We start from the raw sequence: 27,615 nt of genomic DNA, 5'->3' as shown, positions 1-27,615 counted from the left end.
TTCTGTTCCCCGCTCTGTCTCTGGTGGATCTTCTCACACCCCAACCCCGACACCTCTGGCCTGCACCCCGGTTCTTCTACGCAAAAAATGAATCTTAAAAAAAAAGTTTGTAGAGAAAATAAGTCACATTATAAAGAAAATAATTAAAAAAAATTATATATATAAACCACACACACACACACACACACACACACACACACACACACACACTAGTGCCTTAATAGTAAAGCACTAATAAACCTGTTTCCCCTTTCTCTTATCTACAGATTGTGGTCAAACTTATAGATCTTTGTTCAGATAATTTTTACTTTCATGATAAGACACTGGCAAGCAGCTAAGAAGAAGGGCCTCACACTATGGGTCCGAAGCTCAAAGAGCCTCACACAGTGGGGCTGAAGACTCCTTGTGCCTCACACCGTGGGGCTGAAGATGAATCTATAACCTAGAAGCATCCCTTTGTTTTTTGTTCCTGGTCATATAAGAAAAAACTTCTCGGAAGGTACATTGGGCAATACATTATATGTATAGAATATTATAAGCACGTGGCATGGAGAATTACCTGCCTAACAATTAAACACTGAACAATTTGGCCCACCTGACAATGGGAGATAATTTGTTAGACATGCCTGACAAGCAATCCAGGACAACGATTATAGTAAGTCCTTCTTTTGCTTTTTTTAGAAGTTTCTTAGGAAAGTTTTTAAATGAAGTTAATTGTGCTAAGAAGTTTCTAGGCAGAAAACCCTGCTAGCTGATAACCAGAAAGCAGCTGGTCTCTGGCTGATGGCCATATGAATAGAAGAGTCTTTTGATGCTTAGGCTTTAGCTGATAGGGGTGTACAGGAGGCTATCAGCTGTCTTAGGTAATTGTCTAAATGGAAATAATGAGTTTTAGTGTGAGGTTTAATTTTTTTTAATCTATTAACTTTGAAGGTTGCCTTCTGGCTGAGAGCACGTAGCAGCCAAAAGACTATGGGAAAAGAATGCACTGATTGTTTCTGCTTTGCTTCTATGCACATGATGATGTCATCTCACTGCTTGCAAAAAAATGAATAAATAAAGACCTGCTGAGTCCCTCAGTAGAAGATACTTGCACCTCATCAAGTGTCAGTGTCTCCTCACTACCTCATCCCCTTCCCCCAAGCCCTCAAAGTTTCGCCTAGGCCATCTCATCCTTTCAGAGACACCTGACACGACATTTTGCCGAGGCTGGTCATTGGCACTCTTTACTTCATTCTCTTTCATGCCTATGTTTTCTATTTCTTTAAATTTTTTTAAAAGCATTCAAACATAGTCATTTACATTTTTATGTATAGTCATGCCAGTATCTAAATCTTTGGTGTAGCTCATTCTTTATGCTATTATATCAGCTGAATATCCCCTCCTGGTGGCTTGTATCCTTAAGTGTTTTTCTTTTTTTTAAACTGGTAAACCAATTTTTATTTTATTTTTTTAATATTTTATTTTATATAATTCTTACATCATTTTTCATTTTTGCACAATGCATGCATTTTCATTTTGGTTATATTCCCCATACAATTGCAACCCCCTTATTTTGATCCTTATTGTTCCTCTCCCTACCACCCCCACCATAGTGTGTCTCTGGTTTATAGTTGCTTGTTGATTTTGATTTTTACTTTGTATTAATTAGTCTTTTTTCTGGTCCCTTATTTAGGTTTTCTAAATTCCTGTTATGAGTGAGACCATCGGTATTTTTCTTTTTCTTTCTGACTTATTTTGCTGAGCATGATCCCTTCCAGCTCCATCCATGTTGCTGCAAACTCCATATATTTATCTTTTTTGATTGCTGAGTAATATTCCCTTGTGTATATGTACCACATATTCTTGATCCAGTCATCCTCTTTTGGGCATTTGGGTTGTTTCCATAGCTTAGCTATTGTAAATAGTGCTGCTATAAACATAGGGGTGCAGGTGCCCTTTGGAATTGATGTTTCTATGTCTTTTGGGTAAATACCTAGGAGTGGAATTGCTGGATCATATGGAAGCTCTATGTTTAGTAGGTCAAGAACTCTCCACACAGCTCTCCATAGTGGTTGGACCAGTTTGCACTCCCACCAGCAGTGCAGGAGAGTTCCTTTTTCTCCACAACCTCGCCAACATTTGTTGTTGCTAGTTTTTTAATATGTGCCATTCTCACTGATGTAAGATGGTATCTCATGGTAGTTTTGATTTGCATGTCCCTGATTACAAGTGATGTTGAACATTTTTTTCATATGCCTGTTGGCCATTTGCATTTCCTCTTCAGAGAAATTTCTTTTTAGCTCTTCTGCCCATTTTTTGACTGGATTATTTTCTTTGTTGTTGTTGAGTCTCGTCAGCTCTTTGCAGATTTTTGTGATCAGTCCTTTATCATTAGTGTTGTGTGCAAAAATGTTCTCCCAGTTGGTGGGGTTTCTCTTTGTTTTTGTTATTGTGTCTTTTGCTGTGCAGAAGCTCTTTAATTTGATGTAGTCCCAGCTGTTGATCTTTGCCTTCACTATCACTGCTTTGGGTGATGTGTCTGTAAAGATGTCTTTGAGGTGCATGTCATGTAGTGTTTTGCCTATATTTCCTTCTATGTATTTTATGGTTTCAGGTCTTATGTCTAGTTCTTTAATCCATTTTGAGTTGATTTTTGTGTATGGTGTGAGGTAGTGGTCAAGCTTCATTCTTTTGCATGTAGCGACCTAGTTTTCCCAGCACCACTTATTGAACAAACTTTCTTTGCTCCAGTTGCATATTCTTTGCTCCTTTGTCAAAGATTAGTTGACCATAAATCTGTGGGTTTATTTCTGGATTTTCTATTTGATTCCATTGGTCGGTGTGTCTGTTCTTGTTCCAATACCATGCAGTTTTGATGATTATGGCTTTGTAGTATAGTTTGAAGTCTGGGAGTCTGATGTCTCCATTCCTTTCTTTTTTTTTTCAGGAGGGATTTGGCTATTTAGGGTTTTTTGTGATTCCATATGAATTTCATCAATAATTGTTCTATTTCTTTGAAGAATGTCATTGAAATTTTTATTGGAATAGCATTGAATTTGTAAATTGCTTTTGGTAGGATGGCCATTTTATTAATGTTTATTCTTCCAATCCATGAGCAGGGGATGTCTTTCCATTTCTTTGTGCCTTCTTCTATTTTTTTTTAACAGTGTTTTATAGTTTTCTTTGTATAGGTCCTTTACCTCTTTTGTTAGATTTATTCCCAAGTATTTGATATTTTTTGTTTCAATAATAAAAGGGATGTTTTTTTTTTTGATTTCTTCTTCTTCAGATTTATTGTTTGTGTATAGGAAGGCTACTGACTTTTGCGTGTTGATTTTCTATCCTGCCACTTTGCTGAACTGATTGATTAGTTAAATTAGTTTTTCTGTGGAGTTTTTGGGGTTCTCTATGTATATTATCATATTATCTGTGAATAATGATAGTTTAACTTATTCCTTCCCTATTTGGATTCCTTGTATGTCTTTCTCTTGTCTTATTGCTCTGGCTAGGACTTCCAGTATTATATTGAAAGGCAGTGGTGAGAGTGGACATCCTTGTCTTGTTCCAGAGCTTAGTGGAAATGCTTTCAGCTTTTTGCCATTGAGAATGATACTGGCTATGGGCTTGTCATATAGGGCCTTTATGATGTTGAGTTATGTTCCTTGTATTGCGAGAATTTCTAGGGCCTTTATCATAAATGGATGTTGTACTTTGTCGAAACCTTTCTCAGCATCTATTGATATTATCATCTGGTTTGTCTATTTCTTTTTTGTTGATGTGTTGGATAACATTGATTGATTTTCGAATGTTGAAACTTCCTTGTGTCCCTGGAATAAATTCTACTTGGTTGTGGGGAATTATCTTATGGGTACATTATTGGATTCTGATACCTACAATTTTATTGAGGATTTTTGCACCCATGTTCAGTAGATGTTCGGTTTTGGTATTAGAGTAATGTTGGCTTCATAGAAAGTGTTTGGTATTATCCCTTCCTTCTCAATTTTTTGGAAGAGTTTGTGAAGGTTAGGTACTAATTCATTTCTGAATGTTGGTAGAATTCATTTGTAAATCCATCAGGTCCTGGGCTTTTGTTTTGGGGAAGGTTTTTGATTACCATTTCAATTTTGCTGCTTGTAATTGGTCTAAGTGTTCTGTTTCTTCTTTATCTAGCTTTGGGTCATTGTAGAGTTGTAGGAATTTGTCCATCTCTTCTAGATTGTTGAACTTGTTTGCATATAACTGTTCATAGTAGTTTCTGATTATTCTTTTGATTTCTGCTGTGTCTGTTGTGATTTCTCCTCTTCCATTTGTGATCCTACTTATTTGTGCTTTCTCCCGTTTTTCCCTTTGTGAGCCTGGCTAGGGGTTTGTCTATTTTATTTATTTTTTCGAAGAACCAGCTTTTGGTTTCATTGATTTTTGGATTGTTTTTTTAGTTTTGATTTCTTTTATTTCTGCTTTGATTTTTATTATTTCTTTTCTTCTACTGGTTTTGGGATTTTTTCGGTGGTTCTTTTTCTAGTTCTTTGAACTTTGAGATTAGGTTGTTTCTTTGAGTTCTTTCTTGTTTCTTGATGTGAGCCTCTATTGCTATATATTTTCCTGCTATATATTATTACTGCTTTTGCTGCATCCCATATGTTTAGGAAATTGGTGTCCTCCTTGTCTTTCTTTTTTTTTTTAAAAAATATTTATTTATTTATTTATACAAGCACAGGGTACAGTCAGAAGCTCGGGAGGGCGAGAGAATTCACCAGAGCCAGAGCGGGGAGCAGAACAGGCAGACTGACGAAGTACACTGCTGAGGGGAGCAGCAGGCAGCAGGAGAGGTCTGCACACCATGTGGGACCCTCACCCTGTGGCCGGTGATCGAACCGGCACTGCAGAGGCTGAGGGCAGCTTCGCAACCCAGCGCTCAACCACTGAGCCACCGGGGAGGCCCCTCCTTGTCTTTCAACTCAAGGTATTTTTTAATTTCTTCTTTTTTTTTTAATAAATTTTATTTTTATATTCCCCATATAATTGCGACCCCCTTATTTTGACCCCAATTTCTCCCCACCCTGACCCCCACCCCCTATAGAATGTCTCCGGTTCATAGTTGTTTGTTGATTTTGATTTTCACTTTCTTATAGTTATTCTTTTTCCTGGAACTTTATTTAAGTTTTCTAGATTCCTGCTATGAGTGAGACCATCCGGTATTTTTCTTTTTCTTTCTGGCTTATTTTGCTGAGCATGATCCCTTCCAGCGCCATCTATGTTGCTACAAATTGCATGTGTCTATCTTTTTTGAATGCTGAGTAATATTCCATGGTGTATATGTACCACATCTTCTTGATCCAGTCATCTATTTTTGGGCATTTGGGTTGTTTCCAAAGCTTAGCTATTGTAAATAGTGCTGCTATAAACATAGGGGTGCAGGTGCTCCTTGGAATTGATGTTTCTGTGTCCTTTGAGTAAATACCTAGGAGTGGAATTGCTGGATCATATGGAAGCTCTATGTTTACTAGGTCAAGAACTCTCCACACAGCTCTCCATAGTGGTTGGACCAGTTTGCACTCCCACCAGCAGTGCAGGAGAGTTCCTTTTTCTCCACAACCTCGCCAACATTTGTTGTTGCTAGTTTTTTAATATGTGCCATTCTCACTGATGTAAGATGGTATCTCATGGTAGTTTTGATTTGCATTTCCCTGATTACAAGTGATGTTGAACATTTTTTCATATGCCTGTTGGCCATTTGCATTTCCTCTTCAGAGAAATTTCTTTTTAGCTCTTCTGCCCATTTTTTGACTGGATTATTTTCTTTGTTGCTGTTGAGTCTCATCAACTCTTTGTAGATTTTTGTGATCAGTCCTTTATCATTAGTGTTGTGTGCAAAAATGTTCTCCCAGTCGGTGGGGTTTCTCTTTGTTTTTGTTATTGTGTCTTTTGCTGTGCAGAAGCTCTTTAATTTGATGAAGTCCCAGCTGTTGATCTTTGCCTTCACTATCACTGCTTTGGGTGATGTGTCTGTAAAGATGTCTTTCATGTGAATATCATGTAGTGTTTCGCCTATATTTCCTTCTATGTATTTTATGGTTTCAGGTCTTATGTCTAGTTCTTTAATCCATTTTGAGTTGATTTTTGTATATGGTGTGAGGTAGTGGTCAAGCTTCATTCTTTTGCATGTAGCGACCCAGTTTTCCCAGCACCATTTATTGAACAAACTTTCTTTGCTCCAATGCATAGTCTTTGCTCCTTTGTCAAAGATTAGTTGACCATAAATCTGTGGGTTTATTTCTGGATTTTCTATTTGATTCCATTGGTCTGTGTGTCTGTTCTTGTTCCAATACCATGCAGTTTTGATGATTATGGCTTTGTAGTAGAGTTTGAAGTCTGGGAGTGTGATGCCTCCATTCCCTTCTTTTTTTTTTCAGGAGAGCTTTTGCTATTCAGGGTTTTTTGTGATTCCATATGAATTTCATCAATAATTGTTCTATTTCTTTGAAGAATGACATTGAAATTTTGATTGGAATAGCATTGAATCTGTAGATTGCTTTTGGTAGGATGGCCATTTTAATAATGTTTATTCTTCCAATCCATGAGCAGGGGATGTCTTTCCATTTCTTTGTGTCTTCTTCTATTTCTTTTAACAGTGGTTTATAGTTTTCTTTGTATAGGTCCTTTACCTCTTTTGTTAGATTTATTCCCAAATATTTGATTTTTTTTGTTTCGATAATAAAAGGGATTTTTTTTTTATTTCTTCTTCTTCAGATTTATTGTTTGTGTATAGGAAGGCTACTGACTTTTGCGTGTTGATTTTGTATCCTGCCACTTTGCTGAACTGATTGATTAGTGAATTAGTTTTTCTGTGGAGTTATTGGGGTTCTCTATGTATATTATCATATCATCTGCAAATAGTGATAGTTTGACTTCTTCTTTTCCTATTTGGATTCCTTGTATGTCTTTCTCTTGTCTTATTGCTCTGGCTAGGACTTCCAGTACTATATTGAAAAGCAGTGGTGAGAGTGGACATCCTTGTCTTGTTCCAGATCTTAATGGAATTGCTTTTAGCTTTTCACCATTGAGAATGATACTGGCTGTTGGCTTGTCATATATGGCCTTTATGATGTTGAGGTACGTTCCTTTTATCCCAAGAATTTCAAGGGCTTTTATCATGAATGGGTGTTGCACTTTGTCGAAAGCTTTCTCAGCCTCTATTGATATTATCATATGGTTTTTATATTTCTTTTTGTTGACGTGTTGGATAACGTTGATTGATTTTCGGATGTTAAACCATCCTTGTGTCCCTGGAATGAATCCTACTTGGTCGTGGTGAATTATCTTATGGATACATTGTTGGAATCTGATAGCTAAAATTTTATTGAGGATTTTTGCATCAGTGTTCATTAGGGAGATTGGCCTGTAGTTTTCTTTTTTTGTGTTGTCCTTGTTCGGTTTTGGTATTAGTGCAATGTTGGCTTCATAGAATGTGTTTGGTATTATCCCTTCCTTCTCAATTTTTTGGAAGAGTATGTGAAGGATAGGCACTAATTCGTCTCTGAATGTTTGGTAGAATTCATTTGTAAATCCATCAGGTCCTGGACTTTCGTTTTTGGGGAGGTTTTTGATTACCATTTCCATTTCGCTGTTTGTAATTGGTCTGTTTAGGTGTTCTATTTCTTCTTTATCTAGCTTTGGGTGATTGTAGAGTTATAGGAATTTGCCCATCTCCTCTAGATTGTTGAACTTGTTTCCATATAACTGTTCATAGTAGTTACTGATTATTCTTTTGATTTCTGCTGTGTCCGTTGTGATTTCTCCTCTTTCATTGATGATCCTGTTTATTTGTGCTTTCTCCCTTTTTTCCTTTGTGAGCCTGGCTAGGGGTTTGTCTATTTTATTGATTTTTTCGAAGAAACAGCTCTTGGTTTCATTGATCTTTTGGATTGTTTTTTTAGTTTCAATTTCATTTTTTTCTGCTTTGTTTTTTATTATTTCTTTTCTTCTACTGGTTTTGGGGTTTTTTTGTTGTTCTTTTTCTAGATCTTTGAGCTTCGAGATTAGGTTGTTTCTTTGAGTTCTTTCTTGTTTCTTGATGTGAGCCTCTATTGCTATATATTTTCCTCTTATTACTGCTTTTGCTGCATCCCATACTTTTAGGAAATTGGTGTCCTCCTTGTCATTCAAAGAATTTCTTAATTTCTTCTTTGATCTCCTCATTAGTCCAGTGGTCTTCCAGTAGTGTGGTTTTTAATCTCCATGAGGTAGGAAAGTTCCTTGCCTTCTTTTTATGGTTTTTCTAGTTTGATGCCTTCATGGTCAGAAAAGATGGTTGGTATGATTTCAATCTTGGTGTATCTGTTGATGTTTGTCTTGTGCCCCAGTATGTGATTGATCCTGGAGAATGATCCGTGTGCGCTTGAGAAAAATGTGTACTCCGTGTTTTTGGGGTTTAGTGTTCTATAGATGTCTGTTAAGCCCAAATGCTCTAGGTCCTTATTTAGAGCTTTAGTTTCTTTGCTTATTTTTTGTCTTGTTGATCTATCCATTGTTGATAGTGGTGTGTTGAAGTCTCCCACTACGTATGTGTTTTCTCTGATGTCTGTTTTCAGAGATGACAACAGTTGTCTGATATATTTTGGTGCTCCTTCGTTTGGTGAGTATATGTTAATGAGTATTATTTCTTCTTGAAGTATTGTCCCCTTGATCATAATGTAATGACTGTTGGGGTCTCTTTTTATTTTTTTGAGTTTGAAATCTGTTTTATCTGTTATAAGTATAGCTGTTCCTGCTTTCTTTTTTGGTCCATTTGCTTGTAGGATTGTTTTCCAACCTTTAACTTTGTCTATTTTTATCTTTTGTAGCTAAATGTGTTTCCTGGAGACAGCAAAAGGTTGGGTTTTGTTTCTTAATCCAGGCTGCGACTCTGTGTCTTTTTATTGAAGAGTTTAGTCCATTTACATTTAGAGTTAATATTGATATGTTATCATCTGTATTTGCCATTGTGTTTGTTTTTCCTTTGATTTTATTTATTTATTCTTTTAATAACTCTTTTTTTTTTTGGCCTTCTTTCGTTGTTATTCGTCCCTGTTCTGCCTATTTCTTGACTGGATTATTGACTTTGTTTTTCTTGAAGACCCTGATAATTTAAGAACCACACTCTGGTGTTAATTCACAGACCATGACATGAAGGGGAAATCTTTTCCTGTTTTAACAAAGAGATCTAAGCCCCTGGTAGATGACAGTGACAAGTTCATGTGAGATAGACTCAGCTTAGATCACACCAGGAAGGCATTTGTGATACCTCACCACATTAAGCTCTATTGATCAATAAAATAGGAATCTAGAATATTGATATTCATGTCATGCAAATGAGTAATAGAAGTAGATTCTCCTGCCTTTTTTTAATCAATGAAAATAATGAGGCTTACAAAGATACCCTACTTTTGGAATATTGCAGAATGCTGCTACTTATAGGAATAGAAAAACATCAGGCTCTAACTCCTGTCCTTCCTGTATATTTCTTTGAGACTTGTTAGCCTTTCATCTCTTCTTTCTCTGCTTTCTTTTTCACTTTCACCAGACTGCCTGGTGTAGCTCATCCTTTATGCAATTTTGAGCTCACTCACCTGCTTCAATGGTCCCATTGTGGCTATTTAGAAATGGCAGCCACACCCTTCCCATTGGGCCCATGGCTCACTTTGTTGATTTTTTTTTTAAGATTTATTTATTTATTTATTATACAAGCACTGGGTATAGTCAGAAGCGCAGGAGGGTGAGAGAATTCACCAGAGCCAAAGCAGGGAGCAGAACAGGCAGACTGATGAAGTACACTGCTGAGAGGAGGGGTAAGTGCTGCAGAGGAGGTCTACGCGCCATGTGGGACCCTTGCAGGCGGCTGAGGAATGAACCGGTGCTGCAGAGGCTGTGGGCAGCTTCGCAGCCCAGCGCTCAACTGCTGCACCATCGGGGAGGCCCTTCTTGATTTTGAATAGCATAGAATTTACAGTTTACAGTACCTTCACATACATCATTTCATCTCCACCTAAGAATGCTGTGGCACAAGCAGAACACTGTTATTCTTAATTATTACATCTAATGAAAAAATGGAGACCCAGCAAGGATCACTTGTTTAACATGATACACCCAACAAGTGGCAGAGCAGTGACCAGACCCAGGTTTTGTGGCTTGAGGACAATGCTTTCTTAGGAGTCCAGCTCACATCTAGCTGCCTAGTAAATACACTTCCAAGTGGTATTCCAAAGTCTGGAGAAATTGGATTTCTAACTCATCAGTGAGCTCTCAATTTTCTGATATTTCTATTAAAGAACAGTAGGTGTGGGATTTCCCTGCGAGAGTGGTGGCCTCAGATTATAGAGTTTAGAAAATTGGTGTGGGTTTTGTGAATGTTCTGAGGGCCATGCTTGGCCATGCTTGGGAGGTTGTTGACAGGTTACTAGTAGCCAAAGGGCTGTGAAAACATGAATGTCTCACTGAGTTCAAATCTGAATGGAAAAAAGTTCTGAGTAAATCTGAGGAATGACTCTTTGCAATAAATTGAGCAGTGTCTGAGATGTTTCCATCTGCCTTTCAGCTAGAAAAGTTTATTCCTAACACCCTGTTGCCCTGGCACAATGCCCTGAACACATTTATCTACATGAGACTCTACAAAATAATAATTATCATTATAAATCTCCCACAATTAACCTTCACTATTACCTTGGAAGTATTTAATAATTATGATGTAAATGAATTCTTCCAATGAAATCACTCTCAGAAATCTTGAAACTCACCAGCCAAAAAGCCCTTCTTGGTCAAAGCTTGACACCTAGGAGTGTTTGGGAACAGAATCTAAACAGAGCAGGACAGTAAGGAGCCCAGTAAAGACCAGATGCAGATAAAAGTAGGGGAGAGAAACAGAAAGCAGTTCAAGCACCTCTGAAGTCACATTTTCAAAACATTCTGCAGTGCTACAGAAGAGGGAGCCCTAGAGTTATGAATCTTGGTCAAGAACTGCTTGTTTGTTCTCCCTATTAATAAGTACAGGGAAACCTGTCTCTATCACACAGCAAAAGGTCACCGAGAAGGAACCTGGCTTCATTGAGGGTTCCTATAAGAAAATTAGACCAGTGAGCATAATAACATTTCATCAGATAATAAAGGTCTCTAGAAAGACAGGCCCACAAAAATAAAAGAAAACAAATTAATTTAACATTTCAAAATGAATTAGAGGAATTTTTAAAAAAGTGACCCAACCTATGAAATTAAAATATAACTCTGAATTATTACTTTTCTCATTTTACAGAGAAGGAAGGTAAGATGAGAGGTGAAGTAACTTGTACTAAGTCACCTAGATGTTCAGTGGTGGTGCTGGGCTTGAACCTGGCCCAATCTGATTCTCAACTCCTCTGGGGTCTTCTGTTCTGTCTAGGGTCAGGGGAATAATTCAGATTAAGCAGGGCAGGAAGTCCCAAGGACAGGCGTCCCCTGTGGGCAATCACAAATCATCTCAGCCAGAGGTGGCACCCCAGAGGCCTCTCTTACTTGAGAAAGGATACCTTCACTTTCTAGGTTGCTTTCCCTCTTCTGGACCACAGGTACTACCGACTCTCCCCCTGGCCTCACATGGATTGCCTCTGATCCTGCCTCCAGGTGTTCTAGTCCTAGGCAGGGCTGAGCAGAGGGAAAAAGATGGAGCTCAAGGCCTGCCCTTGTACTCTGGACGCGGGTCCTCTCCTACGCAGGCATGCTTTCAGCCCCGGTATCTGTTGGGGGATAATCCTATGGATGTTTTTCTGTCCTGTTGCAGTTTTTGTTCTCAACTGTCTTTTCTGAGAAATTTTGCATGGCAAGTGGCCCTGGAAGAACAAGATCTTATTTCTCTCCAGACAGAAGGAGGATTTTCTTGCCGTTTCCCTGGGCGATGATTGGGAGGTTTGCTCACAGACCCCTTCTAAGATTGGGCTTTCCTAAACTGAGGTTCCTTACGTGTGATACCAACCCATGTGGGCACAACACCCACCTAGTCTGGCCTCCAACCTGGTCCAGTGGGACTTGGGGGGCTCGGGAACATGCAGCTCATGCTGCCTGCTATGACATGAGCAGCCAGTCCTCGGTCCTTGGAGTCTGGAGCCTTCTGCCAGGAAACTATGGATTATCCTACAGGGGTGACCCCCAGACCCTTCATAGCCCCTTAGTGTCAGGCCACATGGATGGTGCTGATAGAGAACGCATTCTGGGAGAGGAGGGCACAAGAGTCTGATGGACGCTGCAGTGAAGGGAGAATATAAGAGGACCCATGGGCCTGGTCACAATGCTCTCTCCCAGGTGGTGCGAGAAGGGGTGGGGTGGGCAGCAAGAGGGAGACAAGTGTCCCTAATCTCACTTGGGCTGCTCACGTTCCTGCATTCAGTCAGAGGAAGAGTCAAGGGTCCCCAGAGCTGATGCACAGGCCTGGGAGCACGGGTTGGATGGCAGCTTTCTCTCTTCCTGCCCCCGCGTGACTGACAGCCCACATGACCCTGGGCACTAATCTGCGTCATGTGTCTGGCTGTCTGGACCATTTTCAATCTGACAGTGTTGCAGGGAAGTCACTCCCCAGGCCCCGGTGCAGCCCCCCCAGCTCTCATACCTCAGTCAGGCTCTTAGGTCACTGGGTGTGGCTGCCTCAGGCCAGCTGCTTTCTGGGGCCTGCGGTTGGAGAGGTATGTGGGCCTATTTTGAACATTCAGGGGAGGACAATCACTCTGAGTGGGAGGATGCTTCCTCTTGGTCAACTGCAGTGGACTCAGGGACTCACATAGCTCGGGATTCCTGGTTTTGCAAGCTGTAACCTGCAATCTAGTATCCTTTTTAAGCTCATTCCGGTTTTGGTTCTTCACAGTGTACTTTAATTCTTCAGCACTTTGCTCTCTCTGTGACCTTCCTATGGCAGTCTGTACCCTCTGCCTAAAGCTCAGCTCCACTGTCCTAAGTAGCCATGCAGGGTCTGAGTGAAGGGCCCTCAGAGGGTTGTCTGACCCTGTTCCCATCCCAGAAACCTCCCAGCTTCCCAGGGCTGACCTGGCGCATTGGATGGAGGCCTTGCCAAAAATCATATCCAGGAGGCCTGTGAAGGATAAATGTAAGGTGGTACAGGGCCTAGCTGGCCTCAGCTGCTTGGAGTTATAAAACAAAAACTGAGGGTGTCACCTTCAGCTATTGGGTGAGATGATGTGTATCAAGCCTGGACACCCGTGGAGGCTGGTATCCTTTGCACCATCTAGTTGGGTCTGCAGGGTTGATTTTTACTGAGATCCCTGGCCTTAAGCAGAGACATGCATCTCCTGAATGTTGGCAATGGGTTCCAGGCACATTGGGGAGCCATGTGCTACGAGAAACCTATGAAACTAATAATTTGGTAAGAACTGATGGGCTTGCAGAACCCATAGGAGCTTGGAGAACATGGATTTTAGTATTTGAAGAGCTGACTCTGAGACCCAGCTCTGCCACTTACTGTGTGAGCTTGAGCTGGTTACTGAACTTCTCTGAACCCCAGTCTACCCACAGTGATTATATGAAAAAACTTAGTAAAATAAGTATTAACCTGACCTAGGTAGGGAGAAGCTATCCCTGGCTGGGTCATACTCAGAATATCTAGCCCCGTGAAGGCTGAGCTGAAGGAACCGGCCCTTAACAGCAGCCTGCCACACTTCACTTGCTTCACAAGCATCATTGTTGTTTTGTTGACAGGAGTTGCTCTGTCCTTGGGGACCTTTTCACTCAAGTCTGGGTCCATCAGCCATGGTGGTGATGGTCGTCTTGGGCACTCTGTTGGAGCTGGAGGCATTTGCCTTGCCATCACCATGCTGCCAAGCCAAGTCTGCAGCTCCCCACACTGGTGCCAGGTAGATACTTCTTATGCGATCCCTAATCCATACACCTTTCCTGGGGATGGAGCCAAACTCTTAGAGGAACCATTTTGCCCGCTGGAAAGAACTGCTCACTCAGTGTGGAGGCTCAGGGAGGGGAGTTCCATGCCGTTCAATGGAATACACACCCAATGGGTGCCAAGGTCTGGTGCGACAAAACCTGAGCAAAGCAGGACCCCTGCCCGTAAGGTATTTGTAAGAAATGCTTCAACAAGTAGTATGTGTCTTTCTCTAGATCATGATAGGGGATCCCCTAACACTACAGCAGATTAAGAACCCGTAAGGCATACAGGCATTCACTGAACATTTATAAAACTTCTATGTTGCAGATTATACGTTAGATGGTTCATAAAGGTAAAATGAGAGCTTTCTTTATGAGTATTAGCCCAATTAGGTTCACCAATAATAATTTCAGTGCAGGAGTCCCATAGACTTTTGCCCAAGGCACAGATGTGGACAAAAGAGGGATGAATGGTTTGGGGATGAGACAGTAGGAACAATTCACAGAGGGGTGACTGCTGAGAAAGGACTGAAAGGACCCACCAAAGCTTTCTGGGAGTGGCGTGGAAAAACGCTCGCAGACTGAGGACTTGGCTTGTGCAAAGGCCTGGGGGCTGAGTCATGGACTTGTAGGGGCTCCGAGGAACCACAGAGGTGACCTCATCCTCCGTTCACGGTGCAGCGTGAGGGTGGAAGGGACCACCTAGAGCCATCTTGCCACTTTGTGGCCAAGTTTTGACCTGATCTCCTAACCTCTCAGCTGGGTTTTTTGCTTGCTAGGAAAAACTAGACATCAGACAAAACATCCTCACCACTTGAATCACAAGAGATTCACATCTAGGCCATGTGAGTTGAGGTCAAAGTTTAAAGGAAAAGCAGAGCTGGAAGGCTGAAGCTTACTGGGTTCTGCGCCAGGTACACAGCTGGTGCTCCATAAATGCTCGTAGCCTTCTCCACAGCCAGATGGTGGGTAAAGGTCTTTCCCTCTTTTGGAGGACATGTGAATGGCAGCTTCTAACTCACAATGAGTTAGAGCTGGGGCTTGTGAAAACTCTGTGTACATGGAAGGTGGGAACTTCATAGGCAAGGCTGGGGTACCCATTTGAAAGAGAGTGGGTAACTGATCAAATGGAGATTCATCTCTAATGAGTGTGTCCTCTGAGTGGGGGCAACGATGGAGGCTTCTCCATCCCTCAGGGCGTTCAGGTTTAGGGGCTGAGCAGGAAGCAGAGCTGCCCAAGGTGCTATAGGTTGCCTGGTCTGCTCCTGGCTCTCAGTTTCCATGTATGGCTGGTGTCGTGGGTGCCCATCAGAGGTGGTGGATAGGTATTTCTATTCTCATTTTCCAAATTTAGAAAGAGAAGGATCACAAAAGGACCATAGCCTTGGAGGGTGTTGGCCTTGGGTGAGGGGAGAGAAGTCTCCACCCCCATGTGCCGTTTTACTCAATCCCACAACAGACTGTTCCCTCATTCCACTGAAAATACATAGAAATAGAATAACAGTCTCGGTTGTTAGAAACCTATCATACTAAGATACATGTTTATATTATATATTTTATATACAGATAAAGTTTTATTCCCATATAATTATGAATTATGATTATGTGTTATATGTTATATATGGTATAGATTTTATGTCATGATATATAATTTATTATACATTTCACAGTATATAATATATAAATATATTGAAATGTAGATTATAAATATAAAAGATGTAAAAATATACCTTAATAGGTATATTGATGTATTTCAAAAGACAAAAACCACTATTATAAGCTCCTCTTATTCCATATCCTCAAGCTTTCACCCCTTTGGGCACTAAATATCCTACTACACAACCATGGTTGACTCACACCTCAGTGTGAGTGAGGAATTTAAAAACAGGTTTTATTTTCACCAGCTTTCTAAATGCTAACTCTGTGCCTGCCCTTTCACAGAATCTTCCAGCGACTGCCAAGAGCCCTCTGGATAGGCCAGATTCCTCCCCACGGCCCCGCTGGCTTCAGAAGGGGGCCTCTCAGCACTGCTCTTCCTGCCAGTCCCTCAGCCTCTGCTTTCCATCCCGGTCTCTTTTCTGATCCTTCCACCAACCATGCAGTTCCTTGTGTCTGAGATGCCCTCCCCTTTTTCCTCTCACCACACCTGTGCCTGTAAGACTTGGCTGAGAAGTCAGCTTTATTCAAACATTGGCCTGGTGTCCCTCCTAGACACTCTCACCGTGCCTGTGTCTACTCCTCACCCAGCAGGTCACCCCACCCTGGCACACCAGACCCCTTGCCTATGGCCCTTCAAAGCAGCGAGCTCAGAACTCACTGACTGCTGTGCCATGGTCGCCTCTGGACGCCAGTGTTCAGCACACGCTGGAGAGACATGTCCAAGTGATGGTAGAACTGAACATGAGTTGGAGGTAGAGAGGGAGAATCTGCATCTTAGGGGTGAGAGAGTCAGTCCTCTGCCTGGTTAGAACCAGATGGAGAAGCACCGGCTCCAGCATTTTGGAGATTTGGCCCATTGTAAAGGTTGGCATCACGCCTGGCTTCGCAGCCCCAAACCATTCACTTCCCTTCCTCCTTCCTCATAGAATCACAATTTTGCTCCTCTCCTATGAGCTGCCCTAGGCTTTGAGGAGGGCCTCAGCCCTCACCAGGGACCAGCTGCAGCAGGGGCACTGAGTCTGAGGGTCAGTGGCTGCAAAGAAACCTTTCTCTGTTCTTCAAAAGCACCTTCCACTGCTTCCATTGGTCCTGCTGCAGCAGCTGGAAATCGGCCTCTACCTCCTGTAGGTTACGCCTGCTCTGGGGGCCAGGATGGGGCAGCAACCTGCCACTCTAAGCAGAGATCACCCCGAGCAATCTCCCCTCCAACACCGTCCTGCTCCTGAAACAATTCCCGGCTTCGCTGGGCGGACACGTGTTAGACTCGGGAGCTCAGGGCTGAGAATGGGAGTGGAGAGGTTTTGGGTGGGGCAGGGATGGGCAGAAAAGCTGCACTAACCCCCCGTGGCTGCTGGCCCGGGCCCAGGTGCGTCCTGCATGTTGGGCTGATGTTCCCTTTTCTCTCAGTGCAGTGAACCCTCCAGTTGTCCATGTATCAGCCTGGTCCCGGCCACATAGCATGTCCCTCTCTGGTGGCGAAACCCAGCCTGTAAGATAACGACGAGCTGCACACCCAACCCCAGTTCTGGGTGCCTCTCCCCGGATCCCCCCAGACACAGCCATGGGACCAAGTGAGGGCCTATGCCAGAGAGGGTCAGGGCTGCCTGACCTCCTGGAAGACAGCTCCAGCACAGGGCTGTGGGTCAGATTCCTGAAATCCTTTCCTGCTCATTAAAAGTCCATCCTTCGGGCATGGTAGGGTGGGGAATTCCTGCCTCTGCCTAGCTCACCATCCATCTTTACACAGCTCCTATGACTGCCTCCTTCACGACCCCTTTGCACCTGCCTGGCTCCAGGCCCCGGAACTGCCTGGCACTGACTACTCTATGGATGAGCAGGGCTGTTTTGACTTTGGCTCTGGGTAACACACCTGCTCGGCATTCAGTCCTTACCAGCTGTACCAGCCAGGTGCCATGTCCTGTGACCCAGGCTTGTCCACCCAGCCCACCAGCAGGTCTGGCGATGTGCTCCCAGGCTGGGTGGTGCCACCATATGGCATGCTAGGTGAATGGGGCTCACTTTGTCACCTTCTGGTACACCCCTGCCCTGCCCAGCCCCACCTGTGTGCTCTCCAGCTGTACACTGGCTGGAGAACACTTTCGTGCCAGGAAAGAAGGCAGAGAGCAGAGTAATGAGATCCTGGCTGGACTGGTCTGGGACTGACCTGCGCGGGGTCCACGAGTCACAGCAGGTGCTGGGTTCCAGCTGGGAGGACACCACCTGCTCTTTAGGGGTGTGGAGGAAGGTTTGGGGCTGGCTTCCCACCCTTGCGAAATTCACACACCTCCCTCCAGGGGATCTGTTCCCATTTCCCCCGCTCTTGTGTCTGAGGAGGTAGACACAAGGCCACACAACCCTGTCCCAGCTGCAGGGCAGAGCAGGGCACAGCCTGGGGATCAGTGAGGGCCACCCAGAAAAGAGATGAGCAACAGAGAAGGGGACAGTCCAGGACAGGTGCTTGCAGAAGGGGTCAGGCCTCGGCAACCCGAGTAGCTCAGTCCCAACCCTGGAACTCAACACCCTGCTCGGCTCTACAGAGTTGGGAGGTGTCAATGTGCCAGGCAAGCCTGGGAGACAGGGCATCTGCTTTGGGCTGGAGAACATGGGCATTTTGATGCCCATGTGCTGTATTTGTTGTCTGCCTGGGATGATAGGAGAGACTATTAGGAAATTGGGGCTCTCCTGAATATTCTGGAGCATAGTTAACTTCCCACTTCTGGTGTGGCAGGTGAGATGGGAGGGAGATGGGAATCCTGACCTTGTGTGGGTGCCGGGGTCTGGGCTGGACCATTGACCCCATCAATGCCCCCCATGTGCACGGGACTCAGACTCCCCAGAACCTCGAACCATAGTCCCTGCTCAGTGACATTGTGGCCTCTACAAGGCCAGGAGGGCTTAGGGAGGGGACAGGGCAGTGTGGGCTGTGGCTGGCTCCTTCTCCTCTGTGCCCTACTGGAGAGGAGTCATCTGGCAGCCACTGGCACTTGGGGTAGAATCAAGTTATCTGTGTGTGTGTGTGCGCGCGCGCGCGCGTGTGCGCACGAGTGTATCTGGACAGGCTCCTCCTGCTTTCCTGGCAGTATCCTGGGCCCAGCATCCGATACCAAACCCTCCTCTCCCTCTGTTGCTACCCTTTGCCCCCTGGGCAATGTGTCAGAACTGGAGCACCAGTGCAGCCCGTGAGCCCGCTCCCCCTGCCACACAGTTCAGGACCTTTGAGCCCTGCAAGCAGCTGTGGTGCAGCCACCCCGACAACCCGTACTTCTGCAAGACCAAGAAGGGGCCCCCGCTGGATGGCACGGAGTGTGCACCCAGCAAGGTACCTGCAGGACGGGGGTCTGTAGCAGGCACAGCCTTCGTGGGGTGTGGGTCCCAGGGGATGCCCTGCCCCCCACCAACTGTGCATGTGGGGTCAGTGCTAAAGGAGATGTGCAGGCCCCATGTGCAGGGAAGGCTGCATGGAGGCCTCACGGGAACTTGAGCACACTCAACCCTTTCTTCTCCCACAGGCCACAGTCCTTTGCTCCTGAGTTTGCAGACTTGGGTCTTACATCAGCCCATCCAGCAGGATGCTGTTCTCATCAAAGCTGTTCCTGATTTGTATATTTATGATAACATTTTTTCTGGCCGATGCAGGAGAATTTTGCGAGCCAAAGCCATGTCACCATGTGGAGGCCGTCAACAGTGTTGGCCATCGGGTTGTTGCCTTGCAGACGTGGATTTATTGTACAGGAAGGCAGCTTCCCATGCAGGCATGCCTCACTTTGCACAGCTGCTGTCCCAAGAAGCTTGGTACTGTTCTATGCCATGGTTTGAGGATCTACCTGGCCGGTGCCCGTCTCTCTCTTCTGGAACATTTCTGTGATGGCTGTCATAGCAGCAGAGAGAAGCCAGCAAAGGGCTGGGATTCATGGCATGTTAGAGCCTTCAGGCTGGAAGGACCCTTCACAGTCCTCTGAGCCCCCATCCCTGCCAGCCTCTCGGTGGTCCTTCCACAGACCCATGCTCATCCTCTACCACACAGCTCTTGGGCTCTGACAGCAGTGCCAATTAGAAAAGCCTTTCCACTCCTGACCTCAGGCAGTTTCTTTGTGCCCCTGGTCTCAGGATGTCTATGGAAGCCCCCTCAGCAATTCCTCTTTAGAACAACAATCAGCAAGTTAGAGGGACCTCAGAGGCCTATCCATTCCTGCGGGTGTACAGACTTCTCTGGAATATCCTTGCAGGAGTGTCTACCCTCTGCCTCTTTTCCTCCTGCTCTGGAGAACTCACCACTTCCTTGCCACTGTCCCTGGCTCCGTGACTGCCCAGAGACCCGTCTGCCCGGTACAAACGTGTCAGGACTGTTCTGCTTCTCTTCAGTGGGGTTGGGCCCCCATCATCTACCCTGGGACCCACCAGGAGCCCGCTTCCTGGGCAGGAAATCCAAGTGGTCCTGGGAGTTGTGGCTCCAGACCTGAATCCCGAGTGTCGGGCAAGTTGGGAGCCCATGGACCAGGAGCAGGAGCAGAGAGGTTCCTTCGAAATTTGACTGAGGAAGTGACTTGCTGTGAAAATCTTGTAAATCCATTCAGAACCCAAACATGCAACGTCAGCATGGGGCGTGTAGGAGTGTGAATGGAGTTGGGGAGGCCGTAGATGGGGTTGGGGTGGGTGAATACTTAGTGTGGGGTGGCGTGTCCGTCTATCCTGATAGGAGTCGTGGATTGGTCATAATTTGTATTTAGGTAAAAATCTTTTTGGTGATTTGCCTAATTTCTAAACAGAATTGCACTGTTTTTTGAACACTGGCTTGGTAAATTCTTAAAACAATAGGCATCTTGCCCCCTAGCCCTGTAAGGCGAGTACTGACCCCAGACTGCTCTCCAAGCTCTTTCATTCAGGATTTGGGTTGTAGTGCTAAGGTCAGCTGGGGATGGACAGAAAGGAACATCCTGGTGATCTCACGAGCCTGGGAAGGAAGACCTCCTGGGTTATTTCCCAGCATAGCAGGGTTCAAGGATGCTCCCGTTGGCTTCTGAATGAGCGCCTAGAGGCGTGTGCCCTGGTGTATGTGTGTGTGTGAGTGTGTGTGTGTACAGGGGGCAGTCAGCACTTTTCTGTCTGGGATAAGGGGTCTGGGTACAGACACACAGGTGTGCCTGGTGTGTTCAGATCATTCTGTAGGGTACGTTCAGCGTCAGCACAGGTGAAGTGCCTGTGTGTGCCTAGCATGCAGCAGGTAGTCTTGTAGAAATCGTTTTTGGTTCCATAGAGTTGGTTACTTGAGTTATTTATTCCTGCATCTAAGGAGGCCAGAGAGGTGTCCCCAAGTTAGCCGCCTGGAGACCAGAGGTTCCTTAGAAGTCAAGGAAGCCTGGGCCTGAGGGGATTGGAGCTGGGGTTGGAGAATCAGATCTTGGAGAAGGGCTGATTTGACAGTTTGCCAGAGGAAGCCAGCAGGGAGGGGGTGAACCAACTCTCCTGCCTTTGTGTGACTGAGAAGAGCAGGATTGGGGCTTGAAGCTTCAGTATAATTGGAGGTCCACAGTTTGCCGGGGTTCTGGGTAAATCACTTCCTCCCCCAGGGGTCATTGTAAATTGGCCGACTGATCCTTGCCTTGGCCATGTGATTTGTGGGAAAATGAGAAGCATGTGTTTTCCCTCTGCCTCTTGACCTAAGGAGGGTGGACAGGAGAGATGCTGAGGTTTGCTGGCATCTGCTGTTCTGGGCCCCTGTGCTAGCTTTTTAAGTGTACCATCGGATTTACAATAGAGGAAACTGGAGTTTGGACATTTACAGAGGAAGAAACAGAAGATCAAATAGAAGGCAGAGACCCATTCAAACTAGAGGAGTTTGGAAGATAGAAGAAAATAAAAATCATGTGTAGTCTCACAACCAGATGCCCAACATTTTGTTCTATTTCCTTTTCTCTACGTGCCATACTGTGTTTTATATGTGAGCATGTAACGCATTCACATCTGCTCTATGAAATTAGGATCTGGAAGTTTGATTACCCCATCTTTTCATTTACCATGTTGTGATGGTCAATTTTATGTGTCAAATTGACTGTGCCGTGGGGCTCCCAGATGCGTGGTTCAATGTTATTCTGGTATTTCTGTGAGGGGAGTTTTGAATGAGATTAGCATTTAAATCACTAGACTCAGTAGAGCACATTGCCCTACCTCAGAGTAGAATCTAAGCCAATCAGCTGAAGGCCCAAGTAGAACAAAAAGGCTGACCCTTCCCTGAACAAGAGAAAGGCCAGGCTCCCTCTCCAGTGCTCAGTCCCTTGGGCTGCTCCCAGCCAACAGCCAACAGTGAGCACCGTAGGGGCCCTAGGGCCTCGACTCAGGCTATGTCTGCCCACTGCAGTGTGCCTGCATCTGCCAGCCTTGCTTGGGCTTCCCCATGGTCTGGCCAGGAGCTCCTCAGAGCTGCCCAGCAGGGTGGGCTCTTCTCCATCTCTTCTTCGGGTATCAGACCCAAATTGTGGTCTGAGACTCTTCCTGCCTTCTGCCTCCTCCTTTATGCTCCACAGTGTCTTCTCCACATCAATCTCACACAGCCTATCCCACCCCAGACCCTGCTGCCTGAGACTTGGCTGAGGCCCCCTCACTCTTGTCTTGGCCTCTCTGGTCGCTTTCTGGGAAGGTCAGCCTTCTTTCTGGGAAGGTCAGCCTTCTCTGACTGCACTTCAAGAAAGTAACCACCTTGGTTTCCTGTTGTCTATGAGCCGTTTCAGGCAGATGAAATTGCCTTCCCCATGCCCTGCCCTCACCTCTGATCTCAAGTGAGGGGCTGTGGGTCTTGTGGGCTGTGGCCAGAGGGACAAGACATTGTAGCTCAGTCTTCCCTGTGAATGGAGGGGTGAGGGGTGGGGGGTGGGGAGGGTGGGAGAGGACTGAGAGGTTGGCAGTGATCTGGGTTGATGTCTCTAACTCTGCTAGAGCAATATCAACCTCTGATACTTCCTAGGTTACGGGAAAGCCCACTGTAAAGGTTTTCAATGTATACTTTCAATTTGTCACCAGAAAGGTCCTATTTTATGTTTCAAACAGCACTGTATGAGGATGCCGGGTCACAACTCTTCCCAGCTCTGTGTATTACATTTTACAAAAGTTCTTGCCAGTTAATGGTTCAAAATAGCATCTCATAGTTATTTAACTTTATAATTTTTGTAAATGAACAGGGAATTTGAACTCTTTTTTCACGTGTATTGACCTTTTGTATTTTCTTTTTTATGACTTGTCTATCCTTGGCTGATTTTTTCCTTTGGGTCTTTTTCATTATTGACTTGTAAGATAGTCACACTGGATTTCTCATAGCTCATTTCTCATTTCTCATATCTCAGCCTCCACTGCAGCCCATCTGTTCTCAGATCAACCCTTTGTTTTATGATATTCCCTAGCAGAACACTTTCTTTACCTATGACATTTGACTTCATGTGCAGCCTTCATCTCATTCAGAACTCCAACAATACCACCAGGGAAGTACTAGAATGCCCATTTTATTATTTTTATTTTTATTTTGTTTATAAGAAGAGTTATTTTATTTTTATTTTTTAAAAGATTTATTTATTATTATTTATGCATACAGGAACTGGAGTTCGGGCCAGAGGGGTGTGTGTATGGGGGCGGAGAGCTTGAGAGGATTCACCAGAGACAGAGCAGGGAACAGAACAGGCAGACTGACGAAATACACTGTGGAGAGGTGCAGCAGGCGCAACAGGAGAGATCTCCTGCACCATGTGGGTTGCTCCCTGGTCGGCCAGGAATCGAACTTGTGCTGTAGAGGCTGCGGACAGCTTCATAGCTTGCATTTTAACCCCTTGTGCCACCAGGGAGGCCCCAGGATGCCCATTTTACAGGCAGTGACAGAGAACCTGAGAGTGTTTTGATTCCAAGACCCAGGTCTGGAGTCCTGGAGTCCTCTGCCATTTTCAGGGATGGGAGAGAGAGATGTCAATCCTTTATCGGGGTGTCCTAGGCAGGTGGCGTGAGGAGGGGGTTGAGTGGAAAGGTGATTACTTGAAAAACTCATATTCATGGTCTTGTGGTTCTTGGACTTGCTGTTTGCTGTTCTTTTAAGAGGTTCCCCTCAACACCCACAAGAAATGCTTGTTTCCGATAATTCATGATGTGAGGTGCACCTTTTAAGATTCATTGTGTGTCCTCTTAGCTTACTTATTCCTTGCCCGCCTCCACCCACCCCACCCATGGACAAAACTTACATGACAGTGCCCGCTCTATCCAAAAGTGATGCTGCTTCTTTCTTGGAACTAAACGAGGCTGTCTTCTGGGCTGAATTAAACACCAGCAGTTTATGAAAACACCCATTTCCCCAGTCCCACCTCATTATTTGAGGTCACCTGTCTTTTTAATTTTTGCCAAATTGCTACGGAAAAAATGTCTTTAATTTTATCTTAATATGATTTTCCCAGATTACTAATGAAGTAGAACATCTTTTCATATGCTTATCGGCCATTCGGATTTACTCTCGTCTGCATTTGTCTCTTGTTATTCTGGTTGTCTTTTTTAAATTGATAGGCATGAATTTTTAATAAAATTGATTTATTCATGGGTGGATGGATAGATGGATAAATTGACAGACAGATAGGTACTGTTTACAAGCAGTTCTTCCTCCCAGATTATTTGCTCTTGTAACTTTTTTGGAGTGTATTTTGACATAGAGAAGTTGTAAGTTATGATATAGTCAAATGCTGCATTTGGTTTCTTATACCATGTGTAAGCAACCTTCCCTCTCCACAGATCTATGTTTATTCCCTATGTTTTCTTTGAATTTTTGCACAGTGTAGTTCTCTAAATTTAGTTCTTTAATTCATTTGCAATACATTTTGGTGAATGCCATAAAGCAGAGAATATAATGGATATTTTTCCAAATGAGTATTTATCTAGTAGCCCATTTTCTCTGCTTCTTGAAGTACAACCTGCACCATGCATTTTTCTTCACATCATTGAAAATGGCCGGGATTCCAGTGCCCAGAGCTGACTCCAACAGCCTCTGAAATGAGCACTAGGTCCCCATGTATTCTGGGGCCACAGAGTGGACATGTGGTTGTCTTCTCCCCAGTCCCTACTCATCTTCTAGTGACCATCTCTGAGTTTCCATCTCAGGCGCAACAGGGACCGAGAGCCACCCTGTCCACCCTGTGGTCCCGACGCTGTGATTGGCTGGGGGCTAGGCATGGACTCAAGCGGTCACTGAGGCCAATCAGAGCTTATCCTGAGCATTTGCTGTGTGACCAGAAGGGTCTTAACGACCTGGTTAAGGGATAGCAGAGAGAGATTTCTCCCAATAGACACCCCTTCCCATCCTCAGAGCTGGCAGTGTGGCTTCCGTTGGATACCCGGATGGCCTTTCCACCCGTTGGGTGTTGGTGGCTGTTTCCTGGGCTTGTGAGATGACAGCGTGTTTATTTGCTTCACAAGGGGAGGTCACGTCATTGTCACAAGGGTTTTGGGAGAGACTCTCCATAATCTAGGCTCTGAGGGGTCAAGCATCCTGAAGTTTCCAAACCCCTGGGAAGGGAAGCCCTGGCGGTGGGGGCTGTGAAAGCACTTGGTGGTAGGGTGTGATGGGGGCCATGTGGGAGTGGCCCATCCCTGGGCTTCTCTGCCCCTCTCCTGCGTAAGGCTGTTGTACTGGGGACAGGCTTGTCCCTTCTGCCTTGGCTCCCCATCCCTGCACGGTGCTCTGGCCCACTCACTCCTTGGCTGCGGATATGCAGGATCAAGTCATCTTACTGAGATTTTCCAAGGAAGATTGTGGAGAAGGAAAGTTGGCTCCAGTCAGAGCTGGTCTCCTGGCAGGGAGGCGACAGCAGCAGTCCGGACAAGCAGGCTATAGATGGGGGTCCTTGCATCCCTGAGGCTCCCCACGCAGAGGAGTCTGTGTGTTTATTGAGTGAGTAGATTGTATAGAGCATCTCATGGACACCTGAAAAATTGTTTCAGTCCACTCTGCTCCCTCTCTACCTGCCCCCCTTTGATAAGAGGTAGCCCTCAGCCATCTGAAGGACCTGGGGCAGGAGAGGTGTCAGCCCACAGCAGGGGCCCTTTCCAACGCTGCGTGCCCTACACACTGGCCGCTGCTTCTGCATCCCATCCTGCCCCACACATGGGTATATGTGTGATCTGAAAATGGCTTAACTGCCAGCGTGTCCGGGCGACACCTCACGAACTGGGGGCTCGGAGGGGAGCCACTGGATCCAGGTCACTTAGTAAGAGAGGGTGTAGCACACCACACACATCTGTCTGGGAAGGCTTGGTGCTGATCCCTCTAGATGGAATCAATAAGGGCCTTTTTGCACAGTTTTGTGTTACCACAAAGTCAATAAACAAAGACATGCTCTTTGGCAATAGTTGGGAGACATAATTAGGGAAGAATTGACCAGAACGTCGAAATCACTGAACCTTCTCAAGGAAAACCCTAGTATTATTTTCAGATTCACGACAGATGAAAACCAAGAAAAAGCTACTGTATGACCCATCTGGGGTCCCCATAGCACCTGCTTCATGTAGCAGATACTGATCGCCAAGGATTACTCAGGGTTTATAAGCTAATTTGCATGGTTTGCTGAATAAGCACATTTGCGTGGTTAAATCACGTCCAAAGGACTTGAAAGCAATTTGGGTTCCTAACAAAGCTCTCTCATTCCCTGCCGTCTCATCTGCCTGTGAATTAGCTCAGCAAACCATCTTTCTGTTTTGTGTTTTGAATTATAAACAGATGTTTACACGTGGATGGCCTGCTCCAGCTTCAACACAGCCTCCTCTTTCGCCTCCACCCAGCTCGCTCTGTAAGGGGTGAGGAGGGGGTTCTGGCCTGGCTGGAGTCCTGTACTCTGGGTTCCCCCTCCCCCTCAGCTGCCTCCAGCAAAAGCTGCCCCCTTGGGTGAGGAGGGCCCTTGGAATGAGAATTGCAGTGGTTGCATTTTAGAATTAGAAGGAGTGGGCCTCTCTGGATCCGGGTGTACGACCATGAGCAGGTCCCCATCTGTCCTGTTCGCAATTGGAGCGCGTCAGGGTGACAGGAGGTTGGTGCGCTGGTCCAGCGTCCCACACAGAGGGATGCCCGGTAGATGCTGCTCCCTGCTTGTCCTTCTGGCTCGGACATTCCCAAGTCTGGCCTTCCCAGTGCTCTTCTGGTCCAGAGGTGAGCATGGGAGCCGGGGGGCTGGTTCTGTGGGGGCCCTGGAAAGGGAACCACCTGTGCCCTAACTTCTAGCCCCTGGAGAGCTCTGTGCAGCCTGTGGGGATTGTTTCCAAATACTGAGGAGTCCAGAAGGCCCCGGCCATGGTGGGCAAGGACCCTTCCATGTAAGACGGGCCAGAATGGAGGGAGTGAGGAACCAGAGAGAAGAAAGAGACTCCTAGAGACCCTCTGTGCTGGCTGGGGGGGAGACAGGGGGAGCTTAGGGCAGTGAATATTGCTTGGGGTCTGCAGTGGCCGAGGGCAGCCAGGCTGGGGTGTCAATGGGAAGCAGGAGCAGGGTGCAAACCCAGAGCCATTGGCAGCAGCTTTCCCAGCACTAGGCAGTCAGGGGGCGTTAGGAAGCCTTACTCAGCTTCAGGTTCCTCAGTGGTAAGGTGGGGCTCTCAGGACAAGTAAATGGAATAATGCCCGTGGGGGCCTGTCCCACAGCAGGTACTTAAGAAATGGGTCCATTCGGCCATGCCCACTGAGAGTCAGGGTCTAGATGACAGGTTCCGTCATGGCCCGGCCCCCAACTTAAGCTGGAAAGTGGTACAACAATCATTGTTCTAGCCCCTCATTTTACATGGCGGATCCCGGGGCCTGCAGCCGTGTTTTCCGAGATTGCGGTGTACTCAAGAGAACTGATTGAGGTTGGGGCTCAAAGTCACATCAAAACCAAAGTTCACGGGCTAGATCACTATGGTTAGCATGTGGTGAATGTGTGGATGGGTCATTTCATTTTCCTGCACCTCCCTCCCCGCCATCACAGCCGCAGTGGTGCGAGAACCCTGTCCATGTCCCCCAGGGCCTGTACCCAGCTGGCTTTGCTACTCTGGCTTGGATGTCAGTCCTTGGCTGATCTCGAGGGTCCTGTTTGTGACAAC

The sequence above is a fragment of the Talpa occidentalis genome, unplaced genomic scaffold (assembly GCF_014898055.3).
Source record: "Talpa occidentalis isolate TD23 unplaced genomic scaffold, MPIMG_talOcc4v2.1 talOcc4.8, whole genome shotgun sequence".
Classification (NCBI taxonomy): domain Eukaryota; kingdom Metazoa; phylum Chordata; class Mammalia; order Eulipotyphla; family Talpidae; genus Talpa; species Talpa occidentalis.
This window is presented reverse-complemented; position numbering follows the sequence as displayed.